This window comes from Vigna unguiculata, chromosome 1 (assembly GCF_037176805.1).
Source record: "Vigna unguiculata cultivar grain cowpea cultivar isolate G323 ecotype 2 chromosome 1, ASM3717680v1, whole genome shotgun sequence".
Classification (NCBI taxonomy): Eukaryota; Viridiplantae; Streptophyta; class Magnoliopsida; order Fabales; family Fabaceae; genus Vigna; species Vigna unguiculata.
The window spans coordinates 20,489,253-20,501,487 of NC_140792.1; the positions used below are offsets into that span (position 1 = coordinate 20,489,253).

Here is a 12,235-nt window from a genome sequence, read left to right on the forward strand (position 1 = left end):
GTGGAGAAACTCAAGTTACCAACAAGCTTTCATCCGAATCAAGCAGGGATCAAATTCAGTACAGGACAATGTGTGAAAGAAGTATTATGTGATATTGCTCCCACAAACTCTTGTCATCTTCTTTTTAGATGGGCATGACTTCATTTTAAAACGCTCAATCTTGATTAACTTTCCCTGTATTTGAGGCATGAGGGACATGAAATGAAGTTGAAATTTATGACACCAAGACAAGCCAAGAAGGATCAACACACGTTAAAGGAGAAAATAGAAAAAGAAAGAATGGAAAAAGAAGAAACATACACTGCAGAAGGAAGGGAAATTGAAGAAAAAGAAAAGGAAGTAAAGAAAAAGATGACGGAAAAGCTAGTAGAAAAGAAGGGTGTTTAATCGAAGGCCACCAATGTTTAGTTGCATTCGTTTACGAAAGCGGCAACAATGTTGTAAGCCAAAGATTGGTGGAGAAAGTTCAGTTAGCAACAAGCTTTCATCTGAATCAAGCAAGGATCAAATTCAGTACAGGACAACGTGTGAAAGAAGTATTATGTGATATTGCTCCCACGAACTCTTGTCATCTTCTCTTTAGATGGGCATGGATTCATTTTAAAAGGCTCAATCTTGATGAACGTTCCCTTTATTTGACGCATGAGGGACATGAAATGAAGTTGAAATTTATGACACCAAGATAAGCCACTAAGGATCAACATAGGCTGAAGAAGAAAATAGAAAAAGAAAGAAATATAAACTACAGAAGGAAGGACAATTGAAGAAAAAGAAAAGGAAGTAAAGAAAAAGATGATGGAAATTGTTGTAGAGAAACAAGGTGTTTAATCGAAGGCCACCCATGTTTAGTTGCATTCGTTTACGAAATCAAGAACAATGTTGTAAGCCAAAGATTGGTGGAGAAACTCAAGTTACCAACAAGCTTTCATCCGAATCAAGCAGGGATCAAATTCAGTACAGGACAATGTGTGAAAGAAGTATTATGTGATATTGCTCCCACAAACTCTTGTCATCTTCTTTTTAGATGGGCATGACTTCATTTTAAAACGCTCAATCTTGATTAACTTTCCCTGTATTTGAGGCATGAGGGACATGAAATGAAGTTGAAATTCATGACACCAAGACAATCCAAGAAGGATCAACACACGTTAAAGGAGAAAATAGAAAAAGAAAGAATGGAAAAAGAAGAAATATACACTGCAGAAGGAAGGGAAATTGAAGAAAAAGAAAAGGAAGTAAAGAAAAAGATGACGGAAAAGCGAGTAGAAAAGAAGGGTGTTTAATCGAAGGCCACCAATGTTTAGTTGCATTCATTTACGAAAGCGGCAACAATGTTGTAAGCCAAAGATTGGTGGAGAAAGTTCAGTTAGCAACAAGCTTTCATCTGAATCAAGCAAGGATCAAATTCAGTACAGGACAACGTGTGAAAGAAGTATTATGTGATATTGCTCCCACGAACTCTTGTCATCTTCTCTTTAGATGGGCATGGATTCATTTTAAAAGGCTCAATCTTGATGAACGTTCCCTTTATTTGACGCATGAGGGACATGAAATGAAGTTGAAATTTATGACACCAAGATAAGCCACTAAGGATCAACATAGGCTGAAGAAGAAAATAGAAAAAGAAAGAAATATAAACTACAGAAGGAAGGACAATTGAAGAAAAAGAAAAGGAAGTAAAGAAAAAGATGATGGAAATTGTTGTAGAGAAACAAGGTGTTTAATCTAAGGCCACCCATGTTTAGTTGCATTGGTTTACGAAAGCGAGAACAATGTTGTAAGCCAAAGATTGGTGGAGAAACTCAAGTTACCAACAAGCTTTCATCCGAATCAAGCAAGGATCAAATTCAGTACAGGACAATGTGTGAAAGAAGTATTATGTGATATTGCTCCCACAAACTCTTGTCATCTTCTTTTTAGATGGGCATGACTTCATTTTAAAACGCTCAATCTTGATTAACGTTCCTTTTATTTGACGCATGAGGGACACGAAATGAAGTTGAAATTTATGACACCAAGACAAGCCAAGAAGGATCAACACACGTGGAAGGAGAAAATAGAAAAAGAAAGAATAGAAAAAGAAGAAATATACACTGCAGAAGGAAGGTAAATTGAAGAAAAAGAAAAGGAAGTAAAGAAAAAGATGACGGAAAAGCTAGTAGAAAAGCAAGGTGTTTAATCGAAGGCCACCCAGGTTTAGTTGCATTCGTTTACGAAAATGACAACAATGTCGTAAGCCAAAGATTGGTGGAGAAAGTTCAGTTACCAACAAGCTTTCATTTGAATCAAGCAAGGATCAAATTCAATACAGGACAACGTGTGAAAGAAGTATTATGTGATATTGCTTCCACGAACTCTTGTCATCTTCTCTTTAGATGGGCATGGATTCATTTTAAAAGGCTCAATCTTGATGAACGTTCCCTTTATTTGACGCATGAGGGACATGAAATGAAGTTGAAATTTATGACACCAAGACAAGCCACTAAGGATCAACATAGGCTGAAGGAGAAAATAGAAAAAGAAAGAAATATAAACTGCAGAAGGAAGGACAATTGAAGAAAAAGAAAAGGAAGTAAAGAAAAAGATGATGGAAAAGCTAGTAGAAAAGCAAGGTGTTTAATCGAAGGCCACCCATGTTTAGTTGCATTCGTTGACGAAAGCGACAACAATGTTGTAAACCAAAGATTGGTGGAGAAAGTTCAGTTACATACAAGCTTTCATCTGAATTAAGCAAGGATCAAATTCAGTACAGGACAATGTGTGAAAGAAGTATTATGTGATATTGCTCCCACGAACTCTTGTCATCTTCTTTTGAGATGGGCATGACTTCATTTTAAAATGCTCAATCTTGATGAACGTTCCCATATTTGAGGAATGAGGGAGATGAAATGAAGTTGAAATCTATGACACCAAGACAAGCTAGTAAGGATCAACATAGGCTGAAGGAGAAAATAGAAAAAGAAAGAAATATAAATTGCAGAAGGAAGGGAAATTGAAGAAAAAGAAAAGGAAGAAAAGATAAAGATGATGGAAAAGAAAGTAGAGAAACAAGGAGTTTAATCGAAGGCCACCCATGTTTAGTTGCATTCGTTTACGAAAGCGACAACAATGTTGTAAGCCAAAGATTGGTGGAGAAAGTTGAGTTACCAACAAGCTTTCATCCGAATCAAGCAAGGATCAAATTCAGTACAGGACAATGTGTGAAAGAAGTATTATGTAATATTGCTCCCACAAACTCTTGTCATCTTCTTTTTAGATGGGGATGACTTCATTTTAAAATGCTCAATCTTGATTAACGTTCCCTTTATTTGACGCATGAGGGACATGAAATGAAGTTGAAATTTATGACACCAAGACAAGCCAAGAAGGATCAACACACGTGGAAGGAGAAAATAGAAAAAGAAAGAATAGAAAAAGAAAGAAATATAAACTGCAGAAGGAAGGGAAATTGAAGAAAAAGAAAAGGAAGTAAAGAAAAAGATGATGGAAAAGGTAGTAGAAAAGCAAGGTGTTTAATCGAAGGCCACCCATGTTTAGTTGCATTCGTTTACGAAAGCGACAACAATGTTATAAGCCAAAGGTTGGTGGAGAAAGTTCAAATACCAACAAGCTTTCATCTGAATCAAGCAAGGATCAAATTAAGTACAGGACAATGTATGAAAGAAGTATTATGTGATATTGCTCCCACGAACTCTTGTCACCTTCTCTTTAGATGGGCATGGCTTCAAATTAAAACGCTCAATCTTGATTAACGTTCCCTTTATTTGAGGCATGAGGTACATGAAATGAAGTTGAAATTTATGACACCAAGACAAGCCACTAAGGATCCACATAGGCTGAGGAGAAAATAGAAAAAGAAAGAAATATAAACTGCAAAAGGAAGGACAATTGAAGAAAAAGAAAAGGAAGTAAAGAAATAGATGATGGAAATTGTTGTAGAGAAACAAGGTGTTTAATCTAAGGCCACCCATGTTTAGTTGCATTCGTTTACGAAAGCGAGAACAATGTTGTAAGCCAAAGATTGCTGGAGAAACTCAAGTTACGAACAAGCTTTCATCCGAATCAAGCAAGGATCAAATTCAGTATAGGACAATGTATGAAAGAAGTATTATGTGATATTGCTTCCACAAACTCTTGTCATCTTCTTTTTAGATGGGGATGACTTCATTTTAAAACGCTCAATCTTGATTAACGTTCCCTTTATTTGACGCATGAGGGACATGAAATGAAGTTGAAATTTAAGACACCAAGACAAGCCAAGAAGGATCAACACACGTGGAAGGAGAAAATAGAAAAAGAAAGAATAGAAAAAGAAGAAATATACACTGCAGAAGGAAGGGAAATTGAAGAAAAAGAAAAGGAAGTAAAGAAAAAGATGATGGAAAAGGTACTAGAAAAGCAATGTGTTTAATCGAAGGCCACCCATGTTTTGTTGCATTCGTTTACGAAAGCGACAACAATGTTATAAGCCAAAGATTGGTGGAGAAAGTTCAGTTACCAACAAGCTTTCATCTGAATCAAGCAAGGATCAAATTAAGTACAGGACAATGTGTGAAAGAAGTATTATGTGATATTGCTCCCACGAACACTTGTCATCTTCTTTTTAGATGGGCATGGCTTCATTTTAAAACGCTCAATCTTGATTAACGTTCCCTTTATTTGAGGCATGAGGGACATGAAATGAAGTTGAAATTTATGACACCAAGACAAGCCACTAAGGATCAACATAGGCTGAAGGAGAAAATAGAAAAAGAAGGAAATATAAACTGCAGAAGGAAGGACAATTGAAGAAAAAGAAAAGGAAGTAAAGAAAAATATGATGGAAATTGTTGTAGACAAACAAGGTGTTTAATCGAAGTCCACCCATGTTTAGTTGCATTCGTTTACGAAAGCGAGAACAATGTTGTAAGCCAAAGATTAGTGGAGAAACTCAAGTTACCAACAAGCTTTCATCCGAATCAAGCAAGGATCAAATTCAGTACAGGACAATGAATGAAAGAAGTATTATGTGATATTGCTCCCACAAACTCTTGTCATCTTCTTTTTAGATGGGGATGACTTCATTTTAAAACGCTCAATCTTGATTAACGTTCCCTTTATTTGACGCATGAGGGACATGAAATGAAGTTGAAATTTATGACACCAAGACAAGCCAAGAAGGATCAACACACGTGGAAGGAGAAAATAGAAAAAGAAAGAATAGAAAAAGATGAAATATACACTAGAGAAGGAAGGGAAATTGAAGAAAAAGAAAAGGAAGTAAAGAAAAAGATGACGGAAAAGCTAGTAGAAAAGCAAGGTGTTTAATCAAAGGTCCCCCATGTTTAGTTGCATTCGTTTACGAAAGCGAGAACAATGTTGTAAGCCAAAGATTGGTGGAGAAAGTTCAGTTACCAACAAGCTTTCATCTGAATCAAGCAAGGATCAAATTCAGTACAGGACAACGTGTGAAAGAAGTATTATGTGATATTGCTCCCATGAACTCTTGTCATCTTGTCTTTAGATGGGCATGGATTCATTTTAAAAGGCTCAATCTTGATGAACGTTCCCTTTATTTGACGCATGAGGGACACGAAATGAAGTTGAAATTTATGACACCAAGACAAGCCACTAAGGATCAACATAGGCTGGAGGAGAAAATAGAAAAAGAAAGAAATATAAACTGCAGAAGGAAGGACAATTGAAGAAAAAGAAAAGGAAGTAAAGAAAAAGATGATGGAAATTGTTGTAGAGAAACAAGGTGTTTAATCGAAGCCCACCCATGTTTAGTTGCATTCGTTTACGAAAGCGAGAACAATGTTGTAAGCCAAAGATTGGTGGAGAAACTCAAGTTACCAACAAGCTTTCATCCGAATCAAGCAGGGATCAAATTCAGTACAGGACAATATGTGAAAGAAGTATTATGTGATTTTGCTCCCACAAACTCTTGTCATCTTCTTTTGAGATGGGCATGACTTCATTTTAAAATGCTCAATCTTGATGAACGTTCCCATTATTTGAGGAATGAGGGACATGAAATGAAGTTGACACCAAGACAAGCCAGTAAGGATCAACATAGGCTGAAGGAGAAAATAGAAAAAGAAAGAAATATAAACTGCAGAAGGAAGGGAAATTGAAGAAAAAGAAAAGGAAGAAAAGATAAAGATGATGCAAAAGAAAGTAGAGAAACAAGGAGTTTAATCGAAGGCCACCCATGTTTAGTTGCATTTGTTTACGAAAGCGACAACAATGCTGTAAGCCAAAGATTGGTGGAGTAAGTTCAGTTACCAACAAGCTTTAATCCGAATCAAGCAAGGATCAAATTCGGTACAGGACAATGTGTGAAAGAAGTATTATGTAATATTGCTCCCACAAACTCTTGTCATCTTCTTTTTAGATGGGGATGACTTCATTTTAAAACGCTCAATCTTGATTAATGTTCCCTTTATTTGACGCATGAGGGACATGAAATGAAGTTGAAATTTATGACGCTAAGACAAGCCAAGAAGGATCAACACACGTGGAAGGAGAAAATAGAAAAAGAAAGAATAGAAAAAGAAAGAAATATAAATAGCAGAAGGAAGGGAAATGGAAGAAAAAGAAAAGGAAGTAAAGAAAAAGATGATGGAAAAGGTACTAGAAAAGCAATGTGTTTAATCGAAGGCCACCCATGTTTTGTTGCATTCGTTTACGAAAGCGACAACAATGTTATAAGCCAAAGATTGGTGGAGAAAGTTCAGTTACCAACAAGCTTTCAACTGAATCAATAAGGATCAAATTAAGTACAGGACAATGTGTGAAAGAAGTATTATGTGATATTGCTCCCACGAACACTTGTTGTAACACCCTAACTAAAACCCGGTGCTACTAGATGTTCTTGACTTGTCTAATGTATCATTTACTTAAGGAAAAATTTATTTGTATTCAATTAACAAATAAAAAAATAATAATAATACACCACTCGAATGTATCATCTGTTAGACATACACAATATTTATGCGAATAAAATGTTAACATACATATAAGTGTTTGTAACAGAAGTTTGTTTATACTTTTACAACCAACTAAAGGTACTTTTAGTTTGGAATACTACACAAACAAGTTACACCATATCAGTTGTAGCTTTAACATAATCCAAATTTGCATGAAAAGTTAAACTAGACAATCTCATTGTTACATTCTAGGTCTGCAATTTCTTCCTCTGAAAAATAAAGAAAGTAAGGGTGAGTCTTTCCCTTAACTCCAAAACTTCATCATAACATTTCAAAGTATGGTCATTTGAATAAACTTTCAATTGAATGAAACATTTTCACAAAAGTTAAAATCTCCATAATGTCATAACTAACCATGCCAAAAATATCAAAATCAAATTAATCAATAAAATAATCATTTCCGTATGTTTTAAATTTAGGATATCAAAATCCTCATTATCAATCTTTTAATAATCATATTTGTATAATTCTGAGTTTCAACTCATCAGTATACTCATCTCATATTCTTTTTTTATATACTTTGGGTCCCAAACACTGCCATTAGATTTTTTTTCCGAATCATAATGGTCTTATGCCAATATGGATAGTGCCAGCAGGCTAAACGTTCTCACGGATACAACGTGAACGTTATTCCACCTTCCTGGTCTTAAAGTATAGTCAAGAGGACGGTCGAGAATAGAGTGTGAGGCCTGCGAATTTTCGAATACCCGGCTAATTGTATACGTCAATCCAGGGTATCTATATCACCACCCTCGATTCTCCTAGGTCTATCAGACCTTTCTCTGGACTCTATACCCAGTGTATCTCTGTACTATCCATACAGTCCTTTTTATTCTTTATTTCTGTACTTTAATTTACAATCATCCTTTCGCATTATCTTTATAATTCTTGAGACTTTCACAAAATTTTAGCAGCATAACAACTGTATTTTTAATTTGTCACAATTTTCAAAATAGTAAAAACAAACAAGTTAAAAAGAACTTAAAATAAACAACCAAGCATAAATCATTCTTTCATAATAACTTTACAGAAAATTAATCAAAACAGTAATCATAATTAAAACATAATTTTCGTATAAAATTTTATAAGTAAAATAGCAAACTTGTTTTATTTATAACTTTTTGTGTAAAACTCCAAATAAGATGATTCTTGAACCTAACCCTAGGTTTTCATACCCAAGGAATCCATTTTTCAACTCAAAATTTCAAGATAATGTATAAAAATTTCAGAATCAAGAAGATAGATTGTATACTTAAAGAAAACTTGCTAAGATAAAGACTTAGAGATTTGAGATAGACCCCCCATACCTTGAAGATACTAAATATACTCTAAGATGAAAATGAAGACCTCAAGATTCTGGATTTTCCTCTCCTACTTCAATTTTCTCCCAAGAGTTTATACCTTTCCTTCTCTATTGTTTTGGATTTTGTGAGGAAGATGTGTAAAGTGAAGTCCTATTTATAGGAAAAATCTTGGACAAAGGGATAAGGATGTATTGATGGTAAATTTATGAGATTCCTTAGTGAGGATAAGTTTATCTTGACCATATACAGAAGCTTGGTCGAAATTCTCATTGTAGGAGACTTCATGGTAGTTGCAAGAAGACTTGTTGACTTTCTAGAAGACTTGTTTTCACTCCAAAGTGTAAAATTCATATCTCTTAACATACAACTCTATTTGTGAGTCCCAACGGTGAAACTAAATACTTATGTCTCTAGAACCGGTCGAACAAATTGGAACTCCAGCCAACGGTTAATAAAACTGGAATCAAATTTTTACTAAAATAACCCAAAACAGGACGTAACTGACGCTAGTTCAAACTGCAAGAATTATTTCTATCACCACAGACCTCTAAATACAAATCCAAACGGTCAACATTTAGTGCTATGTCTTAATAACTCTGTATAAAAATTTCATCTTGATCCAACGGCTAAAGAAGCGGGAATAAAATATTTACTAAGGTAACTCAGAACTGGACAGCAGCTGGAGACCTTACTTTTACACTAAAGTGCGGAAGTAACTGCTCTTTGCATACACCTCCAATTCAAAATCTCACCGTTCATATTGAAGAACTATGTTTTAAGAATGCTCTATAAAAATTTCAGCTTAATCCAATGGTTAATGAAGCCTTAATCACACTTTTACTTACACAACTCAAAATAAGTAGTTAGCACAAAAAAAAATAAATCATCTTTTACATTGTATAAAACCCTTTGTCAATTTACTTATGAAATCATAAAATTACTTCACTCTATATATTTAAACAAGAAAGTTAAATATAATTAATATAAAATAGAGGGTGTTACAATTCTCCCACCCTTTTAGAAATTTCGTCGCCGAAATTTATTTAGTTTCAAATAGATGGAGATACTTCTCTTTTACCCTCTTTCATTTAGTGTTTTTCATCACCTTAAAAATGTGTTCTAGGACTCCTAAATTCTAAGAATAACTAAATATCATATGATTAAACTCGAAATCCATTCCATACTAATTTTCTCATTTGATTCAACCATGCTTTAATTAACTCATTTTCTTTCATCTAACCTCAATGAGTCAATTTCACTACATCTAAACAAAACTAATTGATTATCCTTCAAACTTAAGCACATTAATCTTTACAATCTTTAAGAGAATCTAATCTTACACCAATTATCATGATTTCATATATCACCATATATTCATACTACATAATATTCATTATTTTCTTCTCAAAAAAAAATTCTTAAACACTCCTGATCCATAACTGAACAAATTTGATTTAGAATAATCTCTTGCAATGAGCACTTAACGTTCCAAAAATGGTCCAATAATATTCACGATGTCCTCATGTCAAAACAAAATTCATTTGACCTATTTACTCACTAATCAAAAATCATAAGTTTATACCCCATATATTTATACATATTTCAACTAAAATATTGAATCTTCCATCACAAAAATCTCTAAAAGTCTTTGAACCTCTTAAACTAATTTTCCACCAATCTAACAAACTCAAATGCACTTATTACAAATCACAGATTTCCAATATATAATTTTCTTCTTTCAAAGTAAACACAAATGAGTGTCTAACCACCTCCAGCACATCAAAGTAATAATGTTCTTAAAAATTGAAAAACCTTGAAAGAGAAATCTAGAATAGAATAATTGTGCACGACTAACTACTCTAACCAAAAATCTCTAATCAAAGTTCCCAAGCATCAATTAGAAGTAGTAACTAATTTATTAGTAGGAGCGGATACTATCATATAAGGCATGGATGTGATAGCCAAGTCAAGAATTTTATTTTTCACAACAACTAAAGATATGAATGAATGGATGGCTAACTATATTCACTATGATGCACTTACCTCGAATGAGATTATCCTATGTTACTACTTCAGCTCCACTCACGATAAAAAGTTTCCCAAATTCTTTACTTAGTGCTATTATTGTTTTGTGGTGTATATTTTATTGTTCTTTTCGTGTTGTCAGTATTTTGTTGTACAAACCAACAATTTCTAGCAAGATGACATGTCTTTCCATAATAATTTTAAGAGAGAAAAGTTTGATTGCTATCCTTCTTTAAATGTGGTCCTCCGTATCGAAAAGCTTTTATGTCCCGGTTAATATTTTTGTTGCCATTATGATTTGTGTTTCTCTCCCAACTAGAAAAATATCAAGTCTCTGATATGGCTTTTGTTGACATAACCTTAATATTTCATGTCAATTCTTGTTGGTCCACCGACTCTTGTATCCACTTCTTCTTCTTTCAAACTAGACTCGTAACTTCTACTATTTTTCCTCAAGAATTCTATTACTAATCTTAAGTAATCCTCATGCACCTCCTGAGCATAGGATATATATAAACATGTCATTTATAAACTACAATACACTTATGAATATGGCCTACAACGTTCATCTCTTAAAACAATATCACTACATACTTATAACGACCTCATGCAACTTAACCCATCAAACTATCATTCCTCAACAATCTTGTTTAAGTCTCAACACTTTACACACAAGCTAAGTTCCCAAATACATCGTTGTTTCTCAATTTGACATACCTAACATAAATTTGTTCTGATAAAGGATTGAGCCCAACCTAGGATGATGCTTAAGAAGACTAAGCACGCTTAGAAAGGAAGTTCACCAATACTTCATCCCTTTCATTGTTTTTCATTATTTTTTTTGAATTTCCATAAGTTGACTTAGTTGACTTAACCTTAATTGACTTATTGACCTTTGACTAGATTTGACTTGAGTTGACATGACTTAAGCCAACATGCTAATCCATGTTTATATGTTTTTTTTTATGTTTAATTAGGCGAAAGGAAGCATGGATATGTGACGCAATTGTAGTGGTGGAATGAAAATGATGTAGAGCCTAGGTGGAGGAGAGAGGAAAACATAAAGTAAAAAGTATAAAGCAAAAGCATATTGTACCTTTGGTCTCCTTTTTTTTTTTTTGTCTTTAGCACCTTTTGGGCCTTTTGTAGAGACATTCCTTGTATCATTTTTAGCTTGGCCGAATTCCTTTAGGATCTCCCACCACAATGCACGTTTGTGCTACCTCTTAGGAGAGGTTTCTAGAATGTAGGATATTTTTTTTAGTTAGCCCTTTGAACTTTGTGCTTATTTCCTAGAGGCCCTTAAAACTCTCTATACAAGGGGTGCTCTTTAGCTTTTAAAAGGTTTGATAATTTTGAGTTTATACACTTGTTTTTCAACCACAAAAATTGAGCTCTTCTCTAATGAGTAGAGGCTTCACCTTGGCCTTATCTTGCATAGCAAGTGGCGACATCCATCGCTCATCTCTAGGAAAGAGTTGGCCTTTTGGTCCTCACCTATGAGTGATGTGCTACCTTCCATTTCCATCATCCCACTTTACATTTTATAGCTTGTTTCTTTTTTTCTTTTTTTTTTTTACTTCGATTTTAAAGCTACATTGTCCATTTTGTTTGTTTTCTTGAACCAATCCATCACTTTCATTCTATTTTAGCCTTTTGAAGTGCACCTTCAAATTTAGATAACTTGCTATCTTAATGTCTAGTGGGAATCTTATCACCATATTCAAAAATATAAAATGAACCAACTTAATCCTTGATCATGTTCCTTATGTTAAACCACCAACTTTAAACTTTACTTCTCAACTAAAACTACTCCATAAGTGTCACTAATTCTAATTCCCTTCCAAACACCAAATCCAAAGAGAACTTTACTTCTATCTTGGGATGTAACCTTTACTTTTTCTTTGAAAAGCCATTTGTAAATTTCTACTTATT

The 12,235-nt window shown here is 34.1% G+C and overlaps 1 long non-coding RNA gene across 1 annotated transcript; it reads right to left on the minus strand.

Moving 5' to 3' along the window:
* Positions 1 to 6,947: 6,947 nt before the first annotated feature.
* LOC114172273 (uncharacterized) lies at positions 6,948 to 9,067 on the minus strand. The gene is made up of 2 exons (XR_003601973.2): positions 8,279 to 9,067; positions 6,948 to 7,180 (listed from the first exon to the last, which is right to left on the minus strand). It is a non-coding gene; the product is annotated as an uncharacterized LOC114172273 (long non-coding RNA).
* Positions 9,068 to 12,235: the final 3,168 nt, after the last annotated feature.